General features: G+C 40.5%; 1 long non-coding RNA gene across 2 annotated transcripts in view; it reads left to right on the top strand.

Moving 5' to 3' along the window:
* Positions 1-13856, top strand: part of LOC134761258 (uncharacterized) — a 99918-nt gene that overhangs the window by 40991 nt on the left and 45071 nt on the right. The window lies entirely within an intron of this gene.

Raw genomic sequence — 13856 nt, 5'->3', positions numbered from 1 at the left:
TGTTGGTAGTATATCACCATAACATAATACAGTCATGAGTCACTAAATGACTTGGGTGGGTTCTAAGAAATGCATCTTTAGGTGATTTCATAGTTGTGCAAACATTGTAGAGTGTATTTACACAAACCTAGGAAACAATAGCCTCCTACACAGCTAGATTACATGGTATAGTTTATTGTTCCTAGGCTACAAACCTGTACAGCATGTTACTGCACTGGATATGGTAGGAAATTACAACATAATAGTATTCGTGTATCTAAACTTATCCAACATGAAAAAGGTACAGTAAAATTATGGTGTAATAACCTTGTGGGACCTTCGTTGTATATACAGTTCATCATTGACCAAAACAGCCTTAGGCAGTGCATGACTATACATGCACAGTTCCTGGGTCTAAACAGATCCCCAGCCACTGTGTGTGAGTGCCCTTGTTCCTTACCTTCAGGCTCAAGGTGTCTAAAGGTGTGAATACTGATCTGAAGGCCCACACTTGGTCCCACCTGGCAGGATAGAAATTAAATAGAATTTGGGAATCTAGTATGAATCAGCAAAAGAGGCGGTATATTTGGCTGTACTTATGTCATTGGCGCTTCTGCTGCTGAAAAGACTGACGTGGCAATTGTAGGATCCTCAGGGGTGATTTAGGGACAGGGCCTAGGAACGGTTCCCTCGCCTCTACCACCACCAATAGCAAATGCTGAAGAAGCTGGTACACCATCTCCAGAAGATACGACAGTCTTTTCGTTGAAAAGCCTAGAATATTTGACTGCATTATCTCAAGTGCTATTTAAATAAATTATAGCTGCTATTCATAGGATTTCTGGCCACTGGAGCTGCAAAATGGTTTCAAACTGTGATCTCCTCACTCTGCAACACATGGTTATGGTCCATATGCATCCGTAAGAAACCTCAGATCCTTAATTTGAGATCACATTTATTAAAAACAATTGTTTCACTGAGGATTAAAAGAGATGGGGAACTAGAAATGTGTACTCTTTAGGCATAAATGTTATTTTTCTATAGGAATTTTCAAAACAATGATGCATCAGAGTTGTAAATGTATGGCTCTGTATCAGGCACTTAGGGCTGCTGGAACAAGTGCCACCAACTGGGTGGTTTACAACAACAGAAGTGAGTCCTCTCAGGGTTCTGGAGGCCAGAGTCCTAAATCAAGGTGTGGGCAGGGCCGTGCTCCCTCCAAAGCGTCTAGGGGAGGACCCTTCCTTGCCCCTTTCAGCTTCTGGCAGCCCTAGGCATTCCTTGGCTTGTGGCCACATACCTCCAATATCTGCCTCTGTCTTCCCATGGCTGTCTTCTCCCTGTGTGTCTCTGTTCCTTCAAATGGAGTCCCCTTTTCTGTACAGCTCTCCTCTTTTTTAAGGGTGCCAGTTATCTTGGCTAAGGACTACCCCAGTGACTTCTTCTTAACTTGATTACACCTGCAAAGACCCTTTTTCCAAATAAGGTCACATTCTAATGTAACTGGGAGTTAGGACTCCAACATATCTCTTTAGGAGAGGCAATTCAACCCAGAACAGGCTCCAAAACCAAAATATCACTGAACAAATTCAGTCTGTAATTATAACCAATTTTGCTCCTGAGTCTTTTCTCCCATCAGCAACATCAGAATCGCTTCACATTGCTTTTACACCTAAGAATCCCTTTTACATCCATTGTTACCAGGCTCCTTACACCAGGCTCAAGGATAACCAAATAAAACTATCTTGCAAGTCCAGCTGGTTCCTGAATGGCCCAGAATCAGTGCTTCTTCCCCAGCTAAAGTGCGTTACATATACACTAACCAGCCTATCATGAAAATTACGTCCCCAGATTGATCAGCATACATGCTCAATCCACACAAGATAATCTCTTAATGCAGGAGCCATACCTTGATCTAAGACTTAGTATGGACCAATTTGGCTTAATGGTCAAATTATATGGCATAAATTGGGAAGTCTGTTTAACCCTTTCTTTTCCTCTGTTCCATCTGCTAATCTACAAGGCTGAGCAAGTGCTCTTGCAGGTGCTGGGAGGAGAGCATGAACAATACAGATAAATCCCAAGCCTCATACAGGTTTTATCATTCCTTTATTAATATTCACTGAGCACCTACTATGTGGCTGAGAATATTCTACATGTTAGATTTCAAGTGAGACAAAACCCCACTCTCGCGTAGCATGCATTTTGAAAACGTTTCCTTGTTTTCTCATTATTGTGTCTTAGAATTCTTTCCTCCACATTTTGCATTTGTATAATCTCCTTCTTAGGATCTTAGTCTGTCATAAAATATTTTGAGAATTTTCCATGCGTGGATCTGATCATTAGGGAGCCACGGTGCTACTCAAAACCCCAGTCTCAGAGTGTTCGCGTTAAAGGAGACCACGAAGCTATGCAAAAAGTCCAGGCTTAGAACCTGAGTCACGGGATCATCAACTGCTGCCTGTGAATGCGGCCCTCACTTTCAACTTTGCTATATCTCTGTTAAACTACTGGCAAGGGCAAGTGATCCAAGGGTTAAAGATCTGAGCTTGTCCTTGCCCAGTAGTTTATGAGCTGTAGGATCCTAGCAAGACTTGGAACTTAACCTCTTTGTGTCTCAAAAAATTATGCTGAGGAGTTATACATTGTAGACTAAACTTCAAATAAAAGAAAACAAAGTACAGGAAAATGTTGGAAAAAGTCTCAGTTACTCTATTTATACCAGCTATTATTATTTCTACTTGCCTTAAAGAGATGAAAGTAATTCTGGTTCCTTTCTCATTCTTTCTAGAAAAGAAAAGAAAAAAAAAAACATTTAAAAAGAGAGAGGCAGGGAGACAGAATGAGAAAGTTGAAAAGTCCTGTCCCTGTAAAAAAGTCAAAGATCTAATTTTATTTTAAGTGTTGAAATTGGCTTCATTTCTCTTATCTTCTATTCTAGGACTCTCCTTGTCCCACCCATAGATTAATAATCACATGTACCAACACGAAGCTCATCAAGAGATTCCTCAGCGGTGTTTTGTGCTGTTTTTTTCTTTCCTAATCTGATTCTTGCTTCAAGACCTAAATTCAACCAATTTGAGGACAGATGGTGTGGGGCCCTTTGCCCTGCCAATTTGGAGACCCTGGCGACAATTTAGCCTCTGCACAGAGAGGGAATAATTTTGCCAGCATGGTTTAAAAACACTAGTGTTTTTAACCTTGGGGAAAAGTGTTTGGCAAATAACCCAAAGCAGATTTTTTTGTTGCTGTTATAGGTAATGTCACACTGGCAGCCAGATTTGTCTAAACATGGCTCTGCTCAAGATAAATTGCTAGCAATGGATGCCATTTAAATGTAGAATTGAGAAACATAGCTATGCTGAGCTGGAAAAAGATTTGGAACTTAGGTCTCTGTCTTGGTTCTTCTCCCTGCTCACCTTGGTGGCCAGTCACTTCACCTAGTTAGGACTCCACCTTCTCATTTGAAAATGTGAGGTTTAGACTATCATCATTTCAGTTCAACTATTGCTGTGTGACATAAGGTGGGTCTTTAGTATTGCAATGGATTCCAAGGTGAGAAATAACCGTGGCCACCCTCAAGGAGTTTATAATTTATTAATACATATTATACCCCCATATTATACATATTATGTATACCCCAATACATATCAATACATATACATATGTATGTATACCCCAATACCTATTAATATATATTATACCCCCAAAGCTAATTGTTCCCTTAGAACTTCTCATGGGTTTCCTCTACTTGGAAATCTCTCCCCTCCAGAGCTTCACTTGGCTGGGTCTTTTTCATCACTTAGACCTCAGCTCAAACCTCACCTCTGCAGAGATGCAGACTTAGACCTCCATATATAAAGTTCACACCCCACACTCTTCATTCCATTATCGTGTTTCATTCTTTTGTTGCACTGCACTTTCTCTTACATATTTATTTATTACCGGCATTTCACCAGGTACAGTAGCTTCTGCCTCTTCCTGCTCCCATGTCCTCCATAGGACGGAGCTACCAATGTTCTGAGAGCCCTTATGGTGCCAAAGCTGGAAGGGGACTCATGGAGACAGTGGGGCATGAATGAATCTCGCACCAGTGTTGTGAAAACTTGGTGACTCTGAGACTGGTATAGTCAAAGGTATAACAGCAATAATGATACTAACACAGAGGCGTTATTGTAATGATTAAATTATGCATTTATGCAAAGTGCCTAGCACAATTATAGCATATATTGAGGTCTTAATTAATGTTAGCCTCATGAGGTCCTTCTGGGGAAAAGTAGTGTGAGCTCAGCAATGAATTTGTAATTAATGGATATTTATTAATTGACAAATTTCTATCATTTTTTTAAAGAAGAATTGGGAGAGGTAAAGGAAACCAAGGCAGAGATTTTCAAAAAGAGCTCTTTCTACATTCACATACCACCTCTGCTTCTGTGGTTTCCAAAGAACTTAGATATGAATGCAACAAAACGAGGCTAGGAAATCAGTACAAAGTCAGAAACCGTGTTATCCTTTGCCTCTGACGGATGAGCTCTTATACTGAGCCCTGGATTTATCCATGTTGGGTTCTTCTGTCCTGTGGGATGCTTTAGTCAGGGTGGTTGGGCCAGGAAGCAGGGCCTTGCTGGAGAGAGTAAAGTAGGAACACCCCCACCCCAACATAGTTCCCGGACTTGACCAGATGTTTTTGAATGCCAACCGTGTTTATTTACTGAGGTGTTGACCAGGGAGTTATTTCTTAGCAGCCATGAAAATTGTCTATCTCATGCCATAGACCGTGGCAGTTTAAATTCAGCACGTCTGAAAGCCAGCAGAGGACATGACTTCAGCTCACATGGAGATTTCCCCTTTCAAAAATTTTAGCACGTTGTGAAACAGAAATCACAGCTAATTGGGGGGAGGCTCATAGCGTGTGTCCTGAAGGAGACAGGCTATGAGATGAGAGGGAACAGCAATTAGTGTGAGCTGAGCTCCTCTCAAGGGCCTGGAGTCAAACTGCCCGAGGCACCAATGTAAACAGGTGCTAAACTGTAATAAATCAGAGATGCTGGCACTAATTAACACAGGTTTCCACTCATACAATTTGTAAAAAAAAAAAAGAAAAAAATGCATGGGTTTTGATCCATTGCAGGAGATAGCACTCTGAACTAGGAATTTTTAAAACAAACAACACATCCTTCTTTGATTGTGTTCAATAGTTCTGTTTTGTGTTTTGAGGGTGTATGTTTGTGTAAGTTGCAAGGTGCTACTCCAGGCCTTGATACCAGCCTGAGACCAGCTGTCTGACAGGAGCCTGAACTTGGCAGTCATTACCAGCTGAAAGGATGAACCGAATGGTGTCAGGGTGTTTACCCAAACCAAGGACTTCTTTATTCATTTAAATTTGTCTTGTTGGAAACATTTCAAAAAAGGACAGGGTGTAGTGGCTCACACCTGTAACCCCAGCACTTTAGGAGGCCTAAATGGGAGGATTGCTTGAGACCAGGAGTTTGAGACCAGTCTAGTCAACATAGGGAGATCCCATCTCTACAAAACGAAAGAAAGTTAACCTGGTGGAGTGTCGTGTGCCTGCAGTCCCAACTACTCAGGAGGCTGATGCAGGAGAATCACTTGAGCCCAGGAGTTCAAGGCTACAGTGACCTATGATAGCATCACTGCACTCAGTCTGGGTGACAGAGTGAGACCTCGTCACCCCCGCAAAAAAAAAAAAGAAAGAAAGAAAGAAAGGAAAAGAAACCTTAGATAGCAAAAACAGCGAGAAAGTGGTAAGGTTAGGTAAGGTTTTGCCATCTTTTATTTTTCCCCCAGCACATTGCCTCAATTTTAGAAAGAGGAAGTGAATTAAGAATCAAATCTGTTTCTGCACAAAATGTTTATTCATAAGAAATCTGTTTCTCAGGGGGAAACTGGGTGATAGGTGCTACATAGGACCTTTCTGTACTATTTTTTTTCTTTCTTGTGAGTCTATAATTGTTTCAAAATTAAAAGGTTAAAATAATAAAATGATATTTAAAGCATAGATAAAAATGTCAGTTTCTTTTCACATGCACTAAATGCATAGCCGAAGCTCAAAAAAATTTTAAACATCTTCTCTTTGAATAGATTTCAGGTTGTTAACAGATGTGTTATGCCCATACATTCTTAACTGCCTGTATTTACAAGAGAATTTTATCATTTCATGCATTAACTATGCCAAGAGGTTAGTAGTATTATACCTCTTTTTAAAGTGGAGACAGGAGAGAATCAGTCAGGTTATATAACTTGTCTACATGTATCCAATTAGTGCAACTGGGTAGGATTTGACCTAAGCCAGTGTAACTCCAAAACCTGACAGCCTTGCAAATTAGCCTCCCAGCAGGCTGTGCAAGAGCCAGGAAAAGCTCTTTCCCAGCCATCCAGGCACCATGGTCCTCCTTGAATATGATTGGCCTTAAAGGTTCTGTTTGGGTTTTTCCCCTTGTTTTTTTTTTTCCACCCTGTAATTCGTCCACATGATCTACCCAAGAGTTTCATGCCTTGAGTAGATTATCCAGAAAGTGAAAACTTGACAGAATCACCAGGTCAAGCACTGACTCAGAAACATCCCATTTGGACGTAGATTTAGCTCTACACACATCGCACATCCTCTATTAAATCACTTATCCACAACTGAGTATTTCTGGTGGTCCCATACTATGCTTTAGTGGCACTGTGAGACAGGCCCAACAAAAGCCAAGAGGGCTAATGCTAATTATAGCCAGGCACATGCTAGCCTGTTGCAGGAGGTAAGTAATTTTATCCTAATAGCCACTCCTCCGAGTAAGTATTATCATCCTCAAGTTGCATATGGCTCCCAGAACGGTCAAATTCCTTGCCCCGATCTAGGCAGCCACTGTGTGATACATCTGGATAACTGTAACCTAGTTGGCAAAACCCAAATTTCTCTGGATTTATACTTCTTGTTAAGACTCAGGATCCATGAACCCAATAAACTATGCAAGAGGGATATGGGGGATAAGAGGCAAGAACTCGTGAAGCAATGAACACAAAATGAATTATCGCCAAAAGAGAAGATGATCGCAAGGGAGTCTCTCTAACTGTGGAATGTGAGACAGGCAGCAAGAACATGCAGGCTGGAATTTGCAGCTGACCTAAGGCTGAGCCTCTTTTGATGCTTCCGTGTCATGCTCTTTCTTGCTCCCTCTCCATTCTAGCCACCTTTCGCTATATAGGCTCCTCCGGTGAGCTACACTGTTTTTCCCGCCCAGGCATCCAGACTGACAATATCTTTGGCCTTGAATGTGCTCCCGGACACCTCCTTTACTCCTTCCCTTCTCCCCTCCCTCCTCTTCCCTTTCCTGCTTCCTTCTTTCTTAGAAACCTTCTTTTGTTTCTTCCTTCCTTCCTTTTCTCCTCTTCCCTCCTCTTTTTTCTCCACTTCTGCTCCAGCAAATTTCTACCTATTATCAACACCTCAGCTCTCTTGTCACCTCCCCAGAGGAAATCTGGTCTGAATTCACAGAGTAGAACACATTCGCCTCTTATTTGTTTCAGAGCCCTCTTTGTTCCTATCTCTGAATACATCATCTTGATGGTTGATTTCTTGTTCAATACCTCTCTATTATATTATATTAGAAACTCCATGAAGGTAGGGACAAGTTTTTTATTTTTTTTTTCACTTCTATATACCCACAGCTTGCCCAGTGCCTGATAGTAGTAGGTAGAGGATGTGAATATCTATTTGTTAAATCAATACATGTCTGATCAGGCACTATTCATTGCACTTACCACAAATTGCAGTTTTATATGTATCTGAAGTCCATTCATTTATTTTCACCTCTTCTAGGCTGTAAGCTCCATCAAAGGATTAGGTATATCTCTTACCTAATTGTATTTTTCAGCACCTAATAGAGCTCCTGATGCATGGTACATATTCAATAGATAATAAATAATGAATGATATTCCAAGAAAAAAAAGCTATAAATATCACCTACACTATAATCAACTTTCTCATTAGACCAAACTGTCTTCAATTCTTCGTGGGTAAAAAGTAGAAATATTCATATCATTAGACTTGGGTTCTTATTGCAGTCTAGCCACCAATTTGATGTGAACATGGATTTTTAGATTATTTGCCAATGAAGACCACAATAATTCACTTTTCTTCATTCACCCCTTGAATAATCTTCTCCCACATTTAATCTGAATTTGGCCATGTGACTCACTTTGGCCAATGGGACCATGGCAACTAGGATGCAAGCAGAGGCCTGGAAAAGGCTGGAGGCTGGAGCTTCCCCTCTCCCACTGCCCTTAGTGCCCCAAACCCATGGTGTAAATGGGCCTAGCTGGCCGCTAGGTAACGGGAAGCTATGCAGAGGAGAACAGAGGCACCTGGCTGACATGATTGCCAACCAGCAGATGCATGAGTGTGATAATCCTATATCATCCAACTGCCTCTCAACCCACTAGCACAGACCAGATGATCAGGCCTTGTTATGGGTCGAATACGTCCCAGCTAAAATTCATTTGTTAAGGTCCTAACCCCCCAATACCTCAGAATGCCTTCTGACATGGAGACAGGGTCTTTAAAGAGGTAATCAAGTTAAAATTGGGTAATTAGGGTGAGCCATCATTCACTGTGACTGCTGTCCTGATAAGAACGGGAAATTTGGACAAAGACACAGGGAGAATGCCATGTAAACACAAAAACAAGGGTACAAAGACACCCACAAGCCGGGGATAAAGGCCTGAACAGATCCTCTCCTCACGGCTCTCAGGAGGATCCAACCCTGCCGACTCCTTGATCTCAGACTTCCAGAGGCCAGACTGTGAGACAACACAATTTGACCTTCTGTTTTGTTAGCCACTCAGGGCTCAGTCCTTTGTTATGAAAACCCTAGAAAATTAATACAGGTCCAGACCAAAAGAAGTGAGCAAGTGACACACACAATTATGAACTAAATAAAACACTGCTTTAAGCCCCTAATGCAGCAAAAGCTAATTAATAAAATGGTTAAACTACTTGAGTCTCCCTAGTCTTCAGTTTTCACAATTACAAAATGGGATTTTAAATATGTTCCTTACATGGTTATTAGTAAGATTAAGGAGGATAATGCTTGCAAGTTGCTTAGCAATCTAACTGACTCATAATTAGCATTCAAAGAGTGCTTATTTTCATGTTTTCCTTGGGGTGTCTGTTAAGTCAAAACCAGAGTTATTTACCCAAGAAAATATGAACTTCTACCTTTGAATTTATTGTAAATAATATTGGAGTTTGTTATGGAATTCAACATCAATTTGTATAAAACTAGAATGTCAAGTCTCCAGATGAGGAAACAGGCACTCGGCAAGATCAGCTTAAATGAACCAAGATTAAGGCAGAAAGAAAATGTATTAAGCAGCTAATATGTGCCCAAAAATTACTGCATGCCTTTATTTACAATATTTTGTTTATTTATTGAAATATTTATAAAATACAGATATTATCCTTCCATCACAATTGAGGAAATATCATTTCCTCAATAAAGGAAATATAATCCTCAATTATCCCTCATTTTTTAAAAAGATTTCTAAAATACAAATATTATTATCACTCAAACTACTTGAGAAATAAACTTCGAAGTGCCCAAGATCCCATAGCTAATAATTAATAGAGCAAGAATAAGAGGCAGGCATTTCTCCTTTAGTTCCCAGTTTCTCTCCTTAACACCTGGTCCCTGTGTCTGGGATGGTCTCAGGAAGCCATTGCAAAATTCAGCCACAAGATAATTAATGTCCACTATGCATATAAAGTGAGACTCGCAAAACCCACCTTCCATGCTTGAGTGTTGCCCGGCAGTTCCTTTTATTGTGTTCTGGTAACTATGAAGTGCCACATAAGGACACCATGTGTCTTTAAACACACCCTTTGGGTTGGAAGATTTCAGCCTCTGAAAGCTTCACGTGTTGCACTCCAACCTAAGAAGAGGAAGTCCTGCCAGCCCTCAGGTCAGACCTCTCAGGTCTGTGGCTGCATTTCACAGGAAACCAAGCCTAAAACGGACCTATCAGGAGGTTTTCTGCTGAAGGGCACTGCTTAGCATTGAGAAGAATTCAACCCACCACCTTACTAATTTCCAGTGCCCCGAGGTCTCTGCACTGCCGCCCCTCCTCACAGGAGACGGACACCTCAGCCTAGATCCCTTGGTGCTCTCCACGCTGTTCAGGTAAATTCATTAGCCCACTTCTTCTGAGTGAGCATCTCATGGTCATCTCCTTGTCATAAACGATCATTAGGAAAGACCTGAGCAGCAAGTAAAAATGTGTTTCTAACTGGAAGTCTGGGCCTTCTATATAGCATCAAAGGAGCAAGAAGAAAGCCCTTAATTCAATTGTTAAAGATCCTTTCATTCTTTTCGGAGAAGGAATCAGGATACCTACCCACAGAAAATTAAAAGACTAAATGTTTTCAATCTTCTTTTCCTGGAGCTTGGACTCCCTGACTGTTTGCAACTGAAATCTAAAGACCAGGCCCCACGGCTGGCTTTCCTGGCTGACCTTCATTAAGTAAGCCCTCTAGAAAGAAAGCCTCCATTCAAAGTAGGTCATTCAAAGTAGAAGTTAACTCCTGGAGCCCTGTGGAAATATATTTTTAACATTTTCTAAAGTAATACGATTTTCTTTCTGCTTTGGTGTAGAGGAGACTTAGACTTTGGAATCACGCAGACATCCTTCCACTCACAAGAGTAAGGAGCTCAAAAGTGAGGTTAAACTTGGGGTTAAATTCTTACTCTTGAAAAGTGCCGGGAGTCATCTCTACCAGGTTTTTCTTGGATAAAGCAAACAAACTGGAATGAGACGGAAAAGAAAATAACTATCATCAAAATATGGATACTTTGATTTTAAAAGGTGTTGATGTGTCTGAACTTTTTATCAATACTGTTTTTATTACTTTACACCAGTGTTACTTATTTGGCTTCTCTGTTATGAGTATTCCTTGTCTATTACCTACGTGGCTATTTCTCTGGCTGTCTCTGTCTCTTCTGTGGCGCAGCTCCTCAATAGTGTTGTTTGGATTTCCAGGGGCCTCCCAAACCACCAGGAATAATCATTTCAAATATCAAGAAGACAATGGTAGAGCTGGTTAATTGAAGGCCTACCAGAGAAATGACAGCGCTTCAGAAATCCTCTGAGAAGCTTAAGATACAGTATGCCCTAGAGAAGTAGGAATGGCAACTGGCATTTACTTACCTTCAGCTCCTGCTGGCCTGGAGAGTTGGCTATTACTTTCCCTGGTTTACAGGTGAAGAACTTGAGTTCTCTAAGTAATATGTGCAAGGTTGTTCAGTCACTAATGTCAGTAACAGAATTCAAAAGGAAACTGATTTTCCTGACTGACTGATTGGAATGGTGAACAGTGTTAGTTTGCAGTTTCACAGAGCTCATCCCTAAACTCACTCCTGGGTGGTCTCTGACACCAACCATCTAAATGGTTGTATTTCTTTCTTATTCCCAACAAGTCCTCTCAGATGACTGTATAGGCAAGACCATTTGAAAACCAGTGCTTATAATCTTCTGTACCATCTGGCCAGCTCCGGCCTGAACACCAGGGGATTCTCTTTCTTGATCACTTTGCCATGAGTCAGGGGCTGTCTTAGAAAGACTGTAGGATTTGACACTTGACCAAAATGGTGAGGATCCTGACTATGCCACTTGGACCAGGGATGTTGTTTCATATATGATCCTCTTTTCCTGCCCCTTTTTAATAGAGTAAGATCTCATAAGACTTGTATTGACAATTATTTAGCCTCCATAATATAATATTTATATTACATGAAATATGGTGCATTCTGAACACTTAGCAAGTATTCAATAAGTGTTGACTTCTTTCTCCATTACTTTCCTTTCCTCACTCCAAATCAGTTCTGATTTTATTCTTAAAATATGACCACAATCACCATAGAATTGATTAATACACATAAGTTTACAAATATTGTATTTTAATAATCTCATTAGAGAATGGTAATATTCCATAGTTGCATAGCCTTATGTAATGCAGGCCTTTGAATACATATTTTCTTCTTGAATGATCTTAACAACTTAATGAAGTAGGCAGAGCACATGTTAGAGCATTTAAAAGGTGAAACTGGGGCTTAGAAAAGATGAGGAAGGACAACATGGTGAAATGGAAAGAAACAGAGCTTTGAGATTGTCAAAAATGGATATGAATCTAGTGTGTGACTTTACTGTTCGTCTTTAGGTAAGTAGCTTAACCTCTCTGATCTTTAGTTAGCTGGTGTTAGAGTTGTGTAATTTGAAACTGGGAGGAAGAATACATTTTGTGTGTTGCTTCCAGAGTGAGAGCAAATGTGCACACAGTGTCTGACACAGAAGAGACAGCCAGGAACTGGCTAAATTGTCACATGAAGAGTAGCAGACAGAGATCTAGAAGCATCCTTTTCTGAATCCTAGTACATGAAGCAGTTATATCCACTGTCATAAGCTACTGCCAACATCTGCCAAGACTTGAGTTCTGCAGAGTTCTTCCAGGCTGTACCTACCCTCCTAGCATGACAAAGAGACGTAAAATGTTCAAAGGGGCTAAATTACTAACCAGAGAGATAAGTACCTGAATTAAATTATATTTATGATTTTTAACAGATTAAACCAAACATTCACTGATTTTACCAATAAAACTGAGAAGCATCAGGTTAGATGTCAGCAATAACGAAAAAATAACCACACACACACACACACACACACACACACACACAGAATTGTGGAATAGAGCTATCATAGAACCACTTTTTGTATTTATTATTTGTTTTTTGTTACTCTTATGGGCAGAATATTTGGGAATCATTATTGTGATTATTCTGCTTAATTTCAATCATGTCTTTCAAAGAGCAATGACTTACAGGTTACCATTTAAGTGTTGCTGATAGACAAGAAACGCTCATCATTTCTCACTTTTTTAGTAGGTGTACTTAATTCTTACTTTACAAAAAGGATTCTGAAGTTCAGGCAGCCTCCACGCATTGTCCATTTCATGCAAGGAAAAGGAGGATATGCCAGAAATGAGACCCAGGTCCACCCGAGCCCCGAGCTCCTGCTCTCGGCATGGTGCTTCATCAGTACCCTGCTGATGTGCCCAGGTTCATGATCAGGGCATCAATCACTGTCTTCCAAACTAGTCAACAGCATTTAAGGAACTCCCAGACACACCACAAGCATTAATAAAATATGTATTTTAGTCGTTTCTTTTAAATTTCATTGGTGATAATAATTGAAACACTGCTTCCTAAACACTTATGCATGAGAATCAAAATCCTATTGTGTTTAAATGGTACTGTGGTTTGTCATGTGAACTAAGATAAGCCAAAAGGTCTAGATGCAACATGAAAATTTAATATCCATGTGTTTGGATGATAATCTTTAACTGTGGTAGGTTCTGTGTTCAATTTCGTGTAAGATAAAGATGAGGGCTGACTAATAGCCTAGGCCCAAACTCTGAAAGGGCTGAATTTTTGTGGACCGCCTAAGGACCACATTTCGCCATCAGTTTTGAAGACCCAGAAAGCTAATTGTATCCAAGGCACACAGATATGTGTAGAGCTCAAGAGGTCAGTCCACTCTGGTACTTTGGCCTATGCATCCATCTTTGGTGATTTTGTTCAAGTGTACTCAAATTATAAGTTCAGATGATTGGCATATTCCCTCCCAGGAGACAAATGTACACAGGAAACTAAATTGTCATTGGGCAGTAGCTTGGTGAGCACAAAGTCAGAGCTGTGTGATTTCAAAAGCTGGATTTGCTGAATTATGGGTGGTCTGATGCCTTGGCAGGCAACTGGAAAGCCAGTCTTCCCCATGGCTACCTGCAGATATTTATATATCAGGACGTCCTCACTCATGGGCAA

Source organism: Pongo abelii, chromosome 3 (assembly GCF_028885655.2).
Source record: "Pongo abelii isolate AG06213 chromosome 3, NHGRI_mPonAbe1-v2.0_pri, whole genome shotgun sequence".
Lineage (NCBI taxonomy): Eukaryota > Metazoa > Chordata > Mammalia > Primates > Hominidae > Pongo > Pongo abelii.
This window is presented reverse-complemented; position numbering and strand designations above follow the sequence as displayed.